The sequence below is a fragment of the Lactuca sativa genome, chromosome 8 (genome assembly GCF_002870075.4).
Source record: "Lactuca sativa cultivar Salinas chromosome 8, Lsat_Salinas_v11, whole genome shotgun sequence".
Classification (NCBI taxonomy): Eukaryota; Viridiplantae; Streptophyta; class Magnoliopsida; order Asterales; family Asteraceae; genus Lactuca; species Lactuca sativa.
This window is the reverse complement of record NC_056630.2, coordinates 208499999-208516303: the sequence shown is the minus strand read 5'-3', so window position 1 is coordinate 208516303 and position 16305 is coordinate 208499999.

Sequence of the window (16305 nt, the reverse complement as noted above, 5' to 3'; positions counted from 1 at the left end):
AAGGCATGATACGCATTGGAAAACATGGAAAGCTAAATCCAAGATACATTGGGCCTTTTGAGATTCTCGTTAGAATCGGACCTGTGGCTTACAAACTCAATCTACCTCGCGAACTTGTTAACATACATCCTACATTCCACGTCTCAAACCTGAAAAAGTGTCTATCCGACAAGACTCTTGTAATCCCACTCAACAAGATAGAGATCAACGAGAACCTCAACTTCGTGGAAGAACCGGTGGAGATCCTGGATCGAGAGGTCAAACGAACGAAGCAAAGTCGCATCCCTATAGTGAAGGTCCGCTGGAATGCCAAGCGAGGACCATAGTTCACTTGGGAGCGCGAGGATCAAATGAAACATAAATATGCTCATCTTTTTGCTTAGTTATTACCTAATAGCTTAGTTGTTTGAAACTGTAATTTCGGGCCGAAATTCCCCTAACGGGGGGAGAATGTGACAACCCGACACTTTTTCACTGAGCAATCGATCCATATATCTATAATTTACTTGAAGTTTAGCATCTTTTAATAGTATATTGGATCCGCGCGAGTGCTTTAGGCTTAATATATCATAGATATGGACCTTAGGAAGGGTTGGGAAGGGTGTTGCATCATAAAATCCAGCCAAACACACCATGAGAGGTGTGTGCGGCCGCACACCCACCAGCAAACCCCTCGAGCCTCACACTCAGACTTATATAAAGTGGAGGACCCCCTTCCATTCACTTTTGGTTGCATCCTTTCTCTCTCTATACTTTCTCTCTCTAGAAAACCACCCAAGAACACTTAGAAGGCTTCCAAAACGTGAAGAACATCATCAATCAGCTGGCTATAGAGGTAAAACACTTGAATCCAAGCCTCAAACTCATAATGTTCTTCGCTTTCTTCATCCCATGAAGGAGTGTGGCCGCACACCTTCATCAGATGGCCGTACACACTCATAACACCCTCCAAAGTGAGAGTAAGGCCACACAATCGACACATGGGACTCAAACAAGGAGTGTACAGCCGCACACCCCTATGTACCGCCGCACACTCTAGTGTGCAGCCTCACACACAAGTTTAGCCGCATTCCCCAGCTGCACACTCACTTTTATGGCCATACACACACCCTAACACCCATATTTGCCCTTAAACTTGTATAGATCATTGAGTATAGACCATGGTGTTGGAATAGTGTCTAAGGCTGCAACTATATTAGGCAAGTATTTGACCCGGTTGTGCATGGTCCTTTTGGGTTGCCTTCACCATAGCAACTTGATAGGATGATTTATTAAGAGAGAGTAAATATTATTAATATATTATGAGAATAATATAATGAATAATATATTTGTTATTTGATTAATATAAGTCATAGAATTAATTAGAATTAATTTGGTGACTTAAAGAAGTTAATTAAATAAAGGGGTATAAACTGTCAATTGTTTGATAGTTAAACTTTGGACTGTAAATCCATTTGGATATGGTATGGACGAATCCTAAGGGATTTAGGATAGCTAAAATCGTCCATATGAATTATCTAGGAATGGATTTGGATAGCCTTAAGAGAAGATTATCCAATTAGGGTTTAGGTTGTAACCCTTAAGGAGTCTACAAGTATAAATAGACCCTATGGCTGATGGAATTCGACACTTAACCTAAAGTAAGGAACCTCTGGTCGAATTTCTCCCCTCTCCTCTCTCCTAAATCATCTTCCTTGCTATTGGTGTTTGTAAGCCATTAGAGGAGTGACATTTGTGACTCTAGAAGCTCCAAGACCTCAAGATCAACAAGGAACTCAAAGGTATGATTCTAGATCTGTTTCAATGTTGTTATTTAGCCTAAATAGTTATTAGAAGTCTTGGATTCAAAGAATGTTTAATTAGAAAGCCTAGATCCGAGCATTATGGTTTTGCATGCGCACATAGGAAAGTTCTTATGGCTAAAACCTATCACATGGGACACTTAGTCCTAGTGATTTCAATCCCTTAGGGTGATTCCTCATCAACTTTAGTCATGAAACACCCTAGCTCTAACAAATATATGTGTCACTATATGATTAATAGGGGTTACTTGCGTTCGGAACACCCGTTGACACTCAACACTTATACGAATCGCACACTCGAACCCTCCATTAACTGTGAGTTCATACCCCTTAATTAGCATTTCAAACGATTTTAAATGCTTTTATGGGGGGGGGGGGAATACAAGTTGAATTCAATACCTTACATTATCAATCACACATGATTTAAAACTTGTTATCAAAAGGATTTTCTTTAACATCTTGTCAGTAAAGTTATTTCAAAAGTTTGTCAACCTCATTTTCACAATCGTCTTAAAACTAATTTTCAATGTTTTCAAATCTTAAATTATTATCAAATCATGTCTACACCAATATATTTATATAAGTAAGTATTGAAGGACTTATAACTGATAACTGACCTTATTTCCTGTTCTTGTTTGATTGTGGACTTAGGGTGTTAGGTTATCTATCCGAGTGTCGTTGAATACTTAGTTATATATCTTGTATATTTGTGTTAGATATAAAAGTTTTCACTCTAGTTCGATACTTCTACATATCGAAGACACTCAATCAAGTACTCTATTTAACTATAATAAGTATAGTTAAGAATTACCACTCATTTCTGATGTTACTATGATATACACTATGGTTAGTACAATTACAAGAATATATGTACAATGCAATATGTGAAGTGAATACTATGCACTATACTAAGGAAACACTATCTACTATAAGGAGAATACTATAAACTACTTTAAGAGTACAGAACACGGTATAATAAGAGAACGCTATTTATACAATATGATAGAAAATACTACAACAGAATGTGATGCACTATTTCTCTATACGACCTATCGCTATGCGATCGTTGGGTAGCCATCGTCTCCTGGAGGGAGAGCGACCACTACGTGTATAGATCTATACGGTATGGATTTTTCCCCATCCTGACTGCTAGCTACAGTCCGAGCCTTGTAGGCCCAGGGATGAAAAAACACTACTATACTATTGGTGACCTGGAGGGTCAGCCACTACACTACTATCACCCAGTCTGGTTACATACGTGTTCAAATTCAAAACTTTATTAAACATACATCCTGAAGTGTACACACAATTAATACTATCCAGAGTTGCATTCACTAATACACTTAACCGGCAGTGATACTGCTGGGGTGAAACTCTATTATTTCTCTATATTGAACATGTTTAAAACTGTATTTTTATTCCTGATATTCTCCCGAGAAAACTATTACATTTTCAAAGAAACAACTTACAAATACTAAGTCTTGGTAGAAGACTACTTTTGCTAGAAAATATGGGATTTACTAAGGATCAAACCATCTTCAACTTTGTTAATAAATGGCATACTATGTGATTTGTAAATACTTTTATTTCAAGTAATGACACTAAATACTTATGAACTCACTAGCTTTATGCTGATACTCGTTTTCAAAATAACTTGTATTCTCAGGTCAACGATAAGCAGATACTGGTACAGCTTTTGGAAGACGGAGCACATATAAGACTCATCTTTTCTTTTTTTTTTTATACTTTTGGTGTCTATATATATATATATATATATATATATATATATATATATATATATAACTGTACAGAACACACCTGTATTACAATTATTATGTTAATGCAATGGATGTGGTTGCTTGTTTTTACTATTATGCATTGTTATGATACTGAACATGACGTCCTCCACCCCAGAACGTATTCCGCCATTCTCGGTTTTGGGTTGTGACAAATACTATCACATGCTTGTTTACAAATTAGCTAGTTTGCAATTGAATGATTTTATTCTATAACAGTTAGACTCAGACGAGAGCTATGGAATAGAACCAACTGAACCTTTCTTAAACCATTAAAATTTTGAAGTATGCAATATATGTGTTCATACATAATTATTAACATGAGATTTTTAGATTTGTTTTTTATATAGTGTTTTTAAAGCTACATCATTAGCTAGTTTGCTCATAAGATATAAGACAGGACTTACCAATTCTTAGGGGAAGATCCTGGGTAACGTCGCTCGCACCAATGACAAATGATCTTCCTTGAGAATTACCCCTTTAACTTGCTAACCTAGTTCATTCTACTTTTAAGTGGCCAATCTCTCCACATTTATAGTAGTTGTGATTTCTACCAACACCAATTCCTTGGTTTGGCATGCTGGTCAAACACCTACAAAACCTAGTGGTGTGACCAATTCTATCGCCATTTTTACAAAGTAGCTCTCTACATGAATCCACATTATCATAGTTGCACTTATTGCATAATGGAGGATCTCTTGCATACTGTCTAAATGGAGTGGGTGACGGAATGGTCAATACATAGACTTTCCCTAAGTCTTGTTTCTTCCATACTAGTTGCTCTGAATTTTCATCAGGCTTTGTCTTGCTTTTTCTTGATCCTGGGAGAATAGGCTTTAGAACCATGGTTCCCTGGCGAATAACCTGATTGGTCAAGGTAAAGGCTAGTTTCTTGGCACTACTATAACTAGTTATCCTGGAAGTCATAACCAATCCTTGGATAGGTTGTACTAAACTACATATGTATCTTTCTACTTTCTTGTATTCTTGGGTGACGAAGATAGGACAACAGATTGCAAGATCATTGAGGTGATTGGTATAAGCCGCAATGTCTGAATCTTGCATGGTAAGATTCCAGAGTTTCAATGTTTGCAGTGTCTGCATCTTGTATTTTATAAGCTCATATTCTATGGGAAAGTACTCTCCAGTCAGTAGTTGCTTCAATTCCTCTAAAGAGTTTGCATTAGCCTGACTAAATTCCATGGTTTTAATGTGCCTATTCCACCATGACAATGCTTTTTCCTCGAAGGTACTAGCAACAAACCTAACTTCACAATTCTCAGCACAAAAGTTGATCTCAAATACTAACTCTATCTTCTCGATCCAACGAGCCAGTCCTACTACTCCTTCATTTCCTAAGAAGGGTTAGGGCTTGCAATTTCTAAATTCCTTGTTAGTAGAGGCCCTTTGATGATTCTTGTCACCACCCTATGTATTGTCTCTTTTGGTTCCTCCATCTTGCCTGGATTTGACATTCCTATTAGCTAGGGATTCCGTGACTCATTGAGTGATCAACGCTTCGATGGGCTGCTGCAAAAAGGTTTGACTGTGCCCTAGGGTTTCTTCTGATGACTCTTCTTTGAGGCATGTTTGGATACTAATACATTTAGTGAAAGAGAGAGTGATAATCGATGATGCCTTTTACGAATGTGCGTATTAATGATTTAGTGTAAAAACAAATATAAAAATTTTTCTATGTTAAGAGGGGAAAGCTTGATGTACTAAAAATCTATCTCTAGAGGAATAGAGATGATACTTCTTTCTTACATAATTGAACTTCTGATTATCTTTTAATCTGCATATTTAGGGCACAATTTGGAAGATTACTATATTAGGTTAGGGAGCTATTGTTAAGAGGATGAAGTTTTTTTCTTTATCGCACATGCAATTGCCTTTGCGTCGATGAATTTTGTTCTACAACTTGTGCCTGGAGAATTAATCCTTTTATCTAGTCTTAGCTCCTTATCTGATCTTTGGATATAGGGGTGTAGATGAGCCGAGCCGAGACCGAACATATCTAAGCTCGACTCGAGCTCATATAAATGTATGTTGGCTCGAGCTCGAGCTCGGCTCGTTTCGAGCCCAATTTCAAAGCTCGTGCTCGGCTCGTAGGAAAAATAAGAAGCTCGAGCTCGGCTCGGTTTGTTTCTCACACGAGCCTAAATGAGCTTAGGCTCGACTCGAGCTCCTTTATGGTTTTTGGGCTTGTTTAATTTTTTATCATATATTCAAGGGAATAATCCAAATTCTAACTTCAAAACATACATTCACAAATTCTCCATTTGCATTGATTTCATGTATAAAATATAACCAAAAATAAACACATAAAGAGTAAAAACTAAAATTAAAAAAATAGTAGTTAAACTCCTAATTACTGAACGACTAGAAATAGACAAATCTTCCCTTACGCAACTTCACTCCTCAGATACACAAAACCTGCAAAATGTATAAAGGAATCATTCTTTGAAATATTTTTGTACATCCCCAAAAATACGGACCAAAAATTTCATTTTTAAAACATATACTTAGCAAAACATTAGAAATAAAACGTTCACCGATCATATCATTTCATAAAAGATGTCGCATGTCTGGAAAATATTTTATAAAACATAATAATAATATCAGAGTACAAATCCCCAAGAAGATCTCATAGTGTGGAATACGAGGCATGTGTGTGATGTGCTGCTACTGCGCCAGCTCCTTCCCCTTCGAAGAAGAGGTACCTGAAACCAAAACTGAAAACTGTAAGCACAAAGCTTAGTGAGTTCGCCAAAAATACCCCATACCATACAATCATATAATTAACAGTTAGGAGATACGGGCCTCTCCCACACTCAAGGAGATACTGGCCTCGCCCACACTCCGCTATCCAGGAGATATGGGCCCCGCCCACACTCTGCTATCTAGGAGATACGGGCCTTGCCCACACTCCGCTATCTAGAACATAACATACAAGTATCACACAAACAACGAGTATAGACAATTCTACCAAGCAATGCATATAGCATTATCAAACTTAACTAAGAGATACGGGCTCTGCCCACACCCCGATACTATCATATCGCTTAAACGGTCCGGCCGTAATGCCTTAGAACCGTTCCTACTGGAAGGAAACTCACCTCGAAAGGTAGCTACTGGTCTGCGTGGGAACTGACTGTCTTCTGCTGCTGCTGTCCCGGAAATCCTCCGACTACAATTCCCAGAAAACACTTAGTCAAACACTGCTAACCGACCTTAGGGTAAAATGACCATTTACCCCCAAAATACCAAGAGTCAAGGTCAAATTCAACTGTCAGTTGACCTAACTAGCCGAGATGGCTTGCCAACTCGCCGAGTCCCTACCCCTTTGTCTGACGATAAACCCGTCTCTACTCGTCGAGTTGAGCGTTGACTCGACGAGTTTTCCTTCTAAACCAAAGTCCAATATTCCTTCATCCTACTCGCCGAGTTGTATGAACAACTCGTCGAGTACCAGGCAATCTTCATAGGACTCGTCGAGTTGTTCTTGCAACTCGCCGAGTCTAAGGCCATCTTCATAGAACTCGCCGAGTTTCACCTTGGGACTCGCCGAGTCCTTTGACCTAATTTCCATATAATTCGAAACAGAGACATGCAACACTTCAAAACCACAGATCCATGATCCTAGGGCATGCTTAACACGTAAAGTTGCAACCTTTACGTGCATTCATGGCCCTATAAGCTCAAAAAACAAAACCAAGTCCTTTAAGAGCTCATGCACTCAATGGGGTCCTTAATCACTTCAACCACATCAACTTTATGCTTCTAACACGTCCATAAGGTCTAGATTTGGAGTATAACCCAACAATTTAGGGACAACAAGATCTTAATGAATCAATAACCAAGATGGAAACTTTATTACCATGATGGATGGCTACAAATGAACGTGATCTGGATCTAAGTCCCCTTCCTTGACCTCTTCAATCTCTCTCCTCTTCCACTTGCTCCAAAGTGCCCCAAAAATCCTTCACAAGGCAACAAATCACTCAAACTTACAAATGGAGGCTAGGGTTTCGATAAGGAATGCTCTGAGGATGATAGAGGCTGAGATGGGGCTATAAGGACATTTAAATAGGGTGCAAACACTATGGATTTAGGTCTCCTCTTAATTGGCGTACTCGCCGAGTAAATCACTTAAAGCCCGCACCCATCTCGACATCTACTAGGCGAATAAGGGCTACAACTCGCCGAGTAGCTCTTCCAAAAAGAACTTTTAATCAAAATAAATACGTACCAGGAACTGGTCGTTATAATTCTCCGCCACTTATCTTAGACTTCGTCCTCGAAGTCTGCTGACTCCAGAAACAACTCTGGGTAGTGCTCCCTCATCTCCTCCTCCGCCTCCCATGTCCACTCTGAACCCCTCCGGTGCTGCCACTGCACCTTCACCAACTGAACCACCTTGTTCCTCAAGGTCTTCGTCTTTCGATCTAAGATCGCAACTGGTCTCTTGATATAATTCAAGTTGCTATCAACCTGAATATCCTCCAAGGGTACAACTGCCGAATCGTCCACCAAACACTTTCTCAACTGAGAAACATGAAAAGTGTTGTGGATCTGGCCAAGCTCTGCTGGAAGATCCAACCTATAGGCTGCTCGACCCACCCGGGCCAAAACCCTAAAAGGACCAATGAACCTGGGGTCCAACTTGCCCCTCTTCCGGAACCTAATGGCACCCTTCTAGGGTGATACCTTCAGGAGGACAATGTCACCCACCTGAAACTCCAAGTCTGAACGCCTTCTGTCGGCGTAACTCTTCTGCCGACTCTGAGCAGTCTGCAGTCTGCTACGAACCTGCTGGATCAACTGTGTCGTCTTGAGCACAACTTCGGTGCTCCCGATGACGCGCTGACCGACCTCGCCCCAAAAAATCGGGGTCCTGCACTTTCTCCCGTAGAGCATCTCGAAAGGAGGGCGGTCAATACTCGCATGGTAGTGGTTGTTGTACGAAAACTCAGCCAAGGGAAGATAGGTATCCCAACTACCACCGAAGTCTAGCACGCATGCTCGCAACATATCCTCGAGAGTCTGGATGGTTCGCTCGCTCTGACTGTCAGTCTGCGGATGAAAGGCGGTGCTAAAATGCAGATGAGTACCCAACTCATCATGAAACTTATTCCAAAACCTGGAAGTCAACCGCACAACTCTGTCTGATATTACAGACACCGAAACCCCGTGTCGCGCCACTATCTCTCTGATATAGATATTTGCCAACTTTTCGGCCGAGATACTCTCCTGGATCAGAATAAAATGGGCGCTCTTGGTCAATCGATCCATGATGACCCAAATCGAATCTACCGCCCGCGCGATCCTGGGAAGATTTGTGATAAAATACATCGTGATATCTTCCCATTTCCGCAACGAGATGTCCAGGGGCTGCATCTTGTCATGCGGTCTCTGATGTTCAGCCTTGACCTTCCTGCACGTCAAGCACCACTCAACGTACCATGCCACATCCCGCTTCATGCAGGGCCACCAATAGTCTAGATGAAGATCCCTGTACATCTTCGTTTCCCCTGGATAAATAGAAAATCGGGATTTGTGCGCCTCTTCCATCAAGATCTGACGCACGCCTCCGGGATATGGCACCCACACCCTACTCTATAGTGTCAATAACCCTCGGCTATCATAATCGAAGGAGGTGACTTGACCCACTATCCGCTCACTTTTCCGATGCTCCTCCTTCATAGCCTCCTGCTGAGCTTCCCGAATCTGCTCCAACAATGGAGTCACTACCGTCATTCTCATACATACATCCCTGAACGGTGCCGCCTTATGGCTAAGTGCATCAGCCACCACATTGGCCTTCCCTGGGTGATAAAGGGTCTCACAATCATAATCCTTCACCACGTCCAACCACCGACGCTACCGCATGTTCAGATTCGGCTGATCCATGAGGTACCTCAAACTCTTGTGGTCCGTGTAAATGGTACATCAAACACCGTAGAGGTAATGCCGCCAAATCTTGAGGGCAAAGACCACCGCCCCCAACTCCAAATCATGCATCGGGTAGTTCGCCTCGTGAGGCTTCAGCTGCCTCGAGGCATCAGCAATGACATGTCCCCTCTGCGTCAGTACCGCGCCCAACCCCGAAATCGATGCATCACAGTATACCACAAAATCTTCTACGCCCTCGGGCAGGGATAAGATTGGCGCCTCGCACAATATCTGTTTGAGAGTCTCAAACGCTGCCTGCTGCTCAGGCCCCCACCGAAGGACCACGACTTTCTTAGTGAACCGTGTCAGGGGTACGACTATCTTGGAGAAATCCTGGATGAATCTCCGATAGTAGCCTGCTAATCCTAGGAAACTCCGAATCTCGGATGGAGACTTCGGAACCACCCATCTCATCACGACTTCGATCTTGGCTGGGTCGACCAGTATGCCATTCTGGTTGACAAGGTGCCCAAGGAATTGCACCTCGCGTAACCAGAACTCGCACTTGGAGACCTTAGCGTACATGCTCTCCCTCCTCAGGGTCTCAAGAACCTCCCTCAGGTGCTCCTCGTGCTCCTCTTTCATCTTGGAATAAACCAAGATGTCATCAATAAAAACTATCACAGACCGGTCCAACATCGGTCGGCACATGCGGTTCATGAGATCCATGAACGCGGCAGGAGCATTGGTGAGCCCGAACGACATCACCACGAACTCATAATGGCCATAACGCGTCCGAAATGCGGTCTTGTGCACATCCTCCTCTCTGACCCTCATCTGATGATAATCTGAACGCAAATCGATCTTTGAGAACCAAGATGCTCCCTGTAACTGATCAAAAAGGTCATCAATCCTCGGGAGTGGGTAATGGTTCTTCACCGTCACGTTGTTCAGCTCCCGGTAATCTATACACATCCGATGCGACTTGTCCTTCTTTTTCACAAACAGGATCGGGGCTCCCCAGGGTGAACTGCTCGGTCGAATAAATCCCTTGTCTAGCAGCTCCAGCAGCTGCGTAGACAACTCCTACATCTCGGGAGGAGCCAACCGATAGGGTGCCTTGGCTATCGGAGCCGCACCAGGAACTAGGTCGATCCTGAACTCCACCTGACGCTCCGGAGGTATCCCCGGAAGCTCCTCCGGAACACATCAGTGTAGTCTCGCACCACTGGAACCTCGCTCACCGACATCTTACCCGTCTCCCGGGTATCCATAACGTACGCGACATATCCCGCGCAACCCTGCTAAAGATAGCGCCTAGCTCTCGCTGCTGAACATCTGGCGGATCCATGCTGTGGCTTCTCGCTGTGGATCACCAACTCTCCCCCACTTGGGTTCCTGATTCGCACTAGCTGCTATGCGCAATCTATCACCGCCCCATTAGGGCTCAACCAATACATGCCTATAATCACTTTGTTCCGCCGCAACGGAATGCGAATCAAGTCCACCAAATAGCGCTCCTCAAATAACCTTAGGACACAATCCCTGAATACTGCTGACGCTCGCAGCGATCGATCATCGGCAATCTCTACCTCTAAAGGGAAATCCAATATACCCGAAGACTCAGTAAACCTCTTGCTTAGCGCAAGGGAAACAAACGATCGGGTGGCACCTGAATCAAACAACACCTGATCAGGAACACCGTTCACATGGAACGATCCTAATGCATATATACAGAGCACATATTAATATCATAACATCATAAAAAAAGATAAAGGGAAGGAACCATACCCGTCACCACATCGGGTGTGGCGCGCGCCTCTTCTGTCGTCAGCTGAAACGCCCAACTCCTCACCACTGGAGCCTCTACCTTGCCCTGCCGACCATCTGTAATCCGCAGGGTAGCTGGAGTCGGCGCCTTAACCAGCGCTGATGCTGTTAACTGGGGGCAATTGGCCTTCATGTGGCCCCTCTGGTTGCAGTGGAAACACAGTAACTCCGATGTCTGAATCATAGGTACAGGGGCGGTACAATCTCTGCTAAAGTGTCCCATCTTGCCGCACTTGGAGCAGCCCAACGATCCCAATCTACATGCTCCCTCATGTGACCTGCCGCAGTTCCCGCAGCGGCCTGGTCCCCTTTGGCCTTTCGGCCTACCATCTGATCCCTTAGGCTTCTTCCCCGAAGCCCCTCCTGTCTGTCCCTCCTCAGCCTTCCTCTTACGGATGTGTTCCAGATCTATCTCCCTCTCCCTTGACATGGCAATCATAGATTCCAGGGTGGGGCAAGCTGAAAAACTGACATGCTCTCGAATATCAGCTCGGAGCATGTCATAGTAGCGGGTCCTCCACATGTCTTCATCACCCGCGTACTGGGGCACCAACAATGCCCTCTCCCGGAACTTGGCGGTGATCTCCGCCACAGTCTCCGTTGTCTGCCTCATGTACAAAAACTCCCTGGCCAGCTGCTGAAGCTCGACAGCCGGCGCAAACTCTGCCCTGAACCTAGTCACAAAGTCCGACCAGGTCATAGCCTCGACAGCTGAGGCTCCCAACGAGTCACCAACGGACTCCCACCAGTCCCTAGCCCGATCTCTCAAACATCCTGCTGCAAATCTCACCTTCGACCCCTCAGGGCAGTAGCTAGTCAACGGTGCAGACTCAATGTCTGCAATCCATCGTCTGGCAGCTATGGGGTCCTTCGCCCCGTGAAAATCTGGCGCACCACTGCCCCTGAAGTCCTTGAAAGACAATGTGTGAGATCCCGACTGGCCAGATGCTCCTGAATGCCCGGAGGCGATCCTCTATCAACTCAATTATCCCTTCCTTGATCGACCCGAAGATAATGGGGGTCGACTCAAGGATACCCCTGGTGATCTTTGACGCGATGAACTCGCGTAGTCCCTCATCTACTGGATCGAAACCTGATCCCGAACCTGACCCCTCTCCTGAACTGCCATCTATCGGCTTCGATCGTAGTACCACCATTCTGCAATACATAAATAACATTCGTTAGCGATACTGATACTTCTTGAGGGATCACATCTATTACAAGTTCCCTGGTCTTATCTTGGCCTTCCTTGGTTCGGGTACAGATCCTCTGCTTTCAGTAGTACGGGCCCATACTACTTTCCACATCTATCCGTACCTTCTTCAAGGACTGCCTCGACTCCACTAGATCCCTTTCACTACTGCTAATCACTGCTATACCCTTCCTAGGCTTGCCCTAGGGAAATCTCTAACTCCACCCTTCTCGGTCCTCAGCTGCTAAAGGCCTCCTTGTAATGTCAATTAGCCATTACCTGAATACCATCACATGTGATGAGGCTCAAATAATCCTTCAAGTAACATACTCATCCCTAAAACGGTTAGACTCAAACGAGAGCTGCGGAATAGGGCCAAATCCGGCACTCTAAGATTATTCAACCCTGATCACATGTGACGTGACGTATTCACCTAATGGCTAACTCCCATCACTCAGAGTCCCACAAAGCACAAAGCAAGCAACATTCGAACAAAGTGAACAATCTCAAGCAACTCTGCTTTCATAAAGAAAAACTGAACTAGCATACAGTGCTAAACTCATATTGTCAGGCATAACCCTAACAGGCTATCCTACTGCTGTCTACTCAATCATAGCATGCAATTTTTCATACACTGAGGCACATAAAGCAGGCACATAAGGCATCAATCCTAGATCCTTAGTCCTATTCTAGCATGCTGTTCTGCTGAAACTGATAAACATAACATAAGCTTGTATGGGTACTTTGGGGAATACTTACTTGAGCTCGGCCGGTCGCGCACATCATACACTTTGTTCCTTCTTAAAACTCTTTACTTAACCTTTTAGAAAACATTTTATTTTTTTTCAAAATCTTTAAATCCCTCGATTTGGGTTCAGACACCCCCGAAGGTGTGTTCGAATCTCTCAAACAAGGGCTCTGATACCAACTTGTAAGATCCCCAAAAATACGGACCAAACATTTCATTTTTAAAACATATACTTAGCAAAACATTAGAAATAAAACGTTCACCGATCATATCATTTCATAAAAGATGTCGCATGTCTGGAAAAATATTTTATAAAACATAATAATAATATCAGAGTAAAATCCCCAGGAAGATCTCATTGTGCGGAATACGAGGCATGTGTGTGATGTGCTGCTACTGCGCCAGCTCCTTCCCCTTCGAAGAAGAGGTATGTGAAACCAAAACTGAAAACTGTAAGCACAAAGCTTAGTGAGTTCCCCCAAAATACCCCATACCATACAATCATATAATTAACAGTTAGGAGATATGGGCCTCGCCCACACTCAAGGAGATATGGGCCTCGCCCACACTCCGCTACCTAGGAGATACGGGCCTCTCCCACACTCCGCTGTCTAGGAGATACGGGCCCCGCCCACACTCCGCTATCTAGGAGATACGGGTCTTGCCCACACTCCGCTATCTAGACCATAACATACAAGTATCACACAGGCAACGAGTATAGACAATTCTACCAAGCCATGCATATAGCATTATCAAACTCAACTAAGAGATACGGGCTCTTCCCACACTCCGATACTATCATATCGCTTAAACGGTCCGACCCTAATGCCTTAGAACCGTTCCTACTGGAAGGAAACTTACCTCGAAAGGTAGCTACTGGTTTGCGTGGGAACTGAATGTCTTCTACTGCTGCTGTCCCGAAAATCCTCCGGCTACAATTCCTACAAAACACTTAGTCAAATACTGCTAACCGATCTTAGGGTAAAATGACCATTTACCCCCTAACCATACCTAGAGTCAAGGTCAAAGTCGACTGTCAGTTGACCCGACTCACCAAGTTGGCTTGCCAACTCGCCGAGTCCCTACCCCTTTGTCTGACCATAAACCCGTCTCTACTCGTCGAGTTGAGCGTTGACTCGACGAGTTTTCCTTCTAAACCAAAGTCCAATAGTCGTTCATCCTACTCGCCGATTTGTATGAACAACTCGTCGAGTACCAGGCAATCTTCATAGGACTCGCCGAGTTGTTCTTCCAACTCGCCGAGTCTAAGGCCATCTTCATAGAACTCGCCGAGTTCCACCTTGGGACTCGAAGAGAGATGCAACGCTTCAAAACCACAGATCCATGATCCTAAGGCATGCTCAACTCGTAAAGTTGCAACCTTTACATGCATTCATGACCCTATAAGCTCAAAATGCAATTCCAATTCCTTTAAGAGCTCATGCACTCAATGGGGTCCTTAATCACTTCAACCACAACAACTTTATGCTTCTAACACGTCTATAAGGTCTAGATTTGGAGTATAACCCAACCATAAGGTTTCTCCTCATAGATTTGGGGTTTTAGGGCTTAAAAGCAACAATTTAGGGACAACAAGATCTTAATGAATCAATAACCAAGATGGAAACTTTATTACCAGGATGGATGGCTACAAATGAACGTGATCTGGATCTAAGTCCCCTTCCTTGACCTCCTCAATCTCCCCCCTCTTCCACTTGCTCCAAAGTGCCCCGAAAATCCTTCACAAGGAAACAAATCACTCAGACTTACAAATGGAGGCTAGGGTTTCGATAAGGAATGCTCTGAGGATGATAGAGGATGAGATGGGGCTATAAGGACATTTAAATAGGGTGCAAACCCTAAGGATTGGGGTCTCCTCCTAATTGGCCTACTCGCCGAGTCCAGGCGTGGACTCGCCGAGTAGATCACTTAAAGCCCGCACCCATCTCGACATCTACTTGGTGAGTTAGGGCTACAACTCGCCGAGTAAGTCTTCCAAAAAGAACTTTTAATCAAAATAAATACGTACCAAGAACTGGGCGTTACAATTATCCCCCACTTATCTTAGACTTTGTCGTCGAAGTCTGCTGACTCTAGAAACAACTCTGGGTAATGCTCCATCATCTCCTCCTCCGCCTCCCATGTCCACTCTGAACCCCTCCGGTGCTGCCACTACACCTTCACCAACTGAAACACCTTGTTCCTCAAGGTCTTCGTGTTTCGATCTAAGATCACAACTGGCCTCTCGATATAATTCCAGTTGCTATCAACCTGAATATCCTCCAAGGGTACAACTGCCGACTCGTCCACCAAACACTTTCTCAATTGAGAAACATGAAAAGTGTTGTGGATCTGGCTAAGCTCTGCTGGAAGATCCAACCTATAGGCTGCCCGACCCACCCGGGCCAAAACCCTAAAAGGACCAATGAACCTGGCGTCCAACTTGCCCCTCTTCCGGAACCTAATGGCATCCTTCCAGGGTGATACCTTCAGGAGGACTATGTCACCCACCTGAAACTCCAAGTCTGAATGCCTTTTGTCGGCATAACTCTTCTGTCGACTCTGAGCAGTCTGCAGTCTGCAGTCTGCTACGAACCTGCTGGATCAACTGTGTCGTCTTGAGCACCACTTCGATGCTCACGATGACGCGCTGACCGACCTCGCCCCAACAAAATCGGGGTCCTGCACTTTCTCCCGTAGAGCATCTCGAAAGGAGGGTGGTCAATACTCGCATGGTATCTGTTGTTGTACGAAAACTCAGCCAAGGGAAGATAGGTATCCCAACTACCACCGAAGTCTAGCACGCATGCTCGCAACATATCCTTGAGAGTCTGGATGGTGCGCTCGCTCTGACCGTCAGTCTGTGGATGAAAGGCGGTGCTAAAATGCAGATGAGTGCCCAACTCATCATGCAACTTATTCCAAAACCTGGAAGTGAACTGCACATCTCTGTCTGATATTACGGACACCGGCACCCCGTGCCGCGCCACTATCTCTCTGATATAGATATCGGCCAACTTTTCGGCCGAGATACTCTCCTGG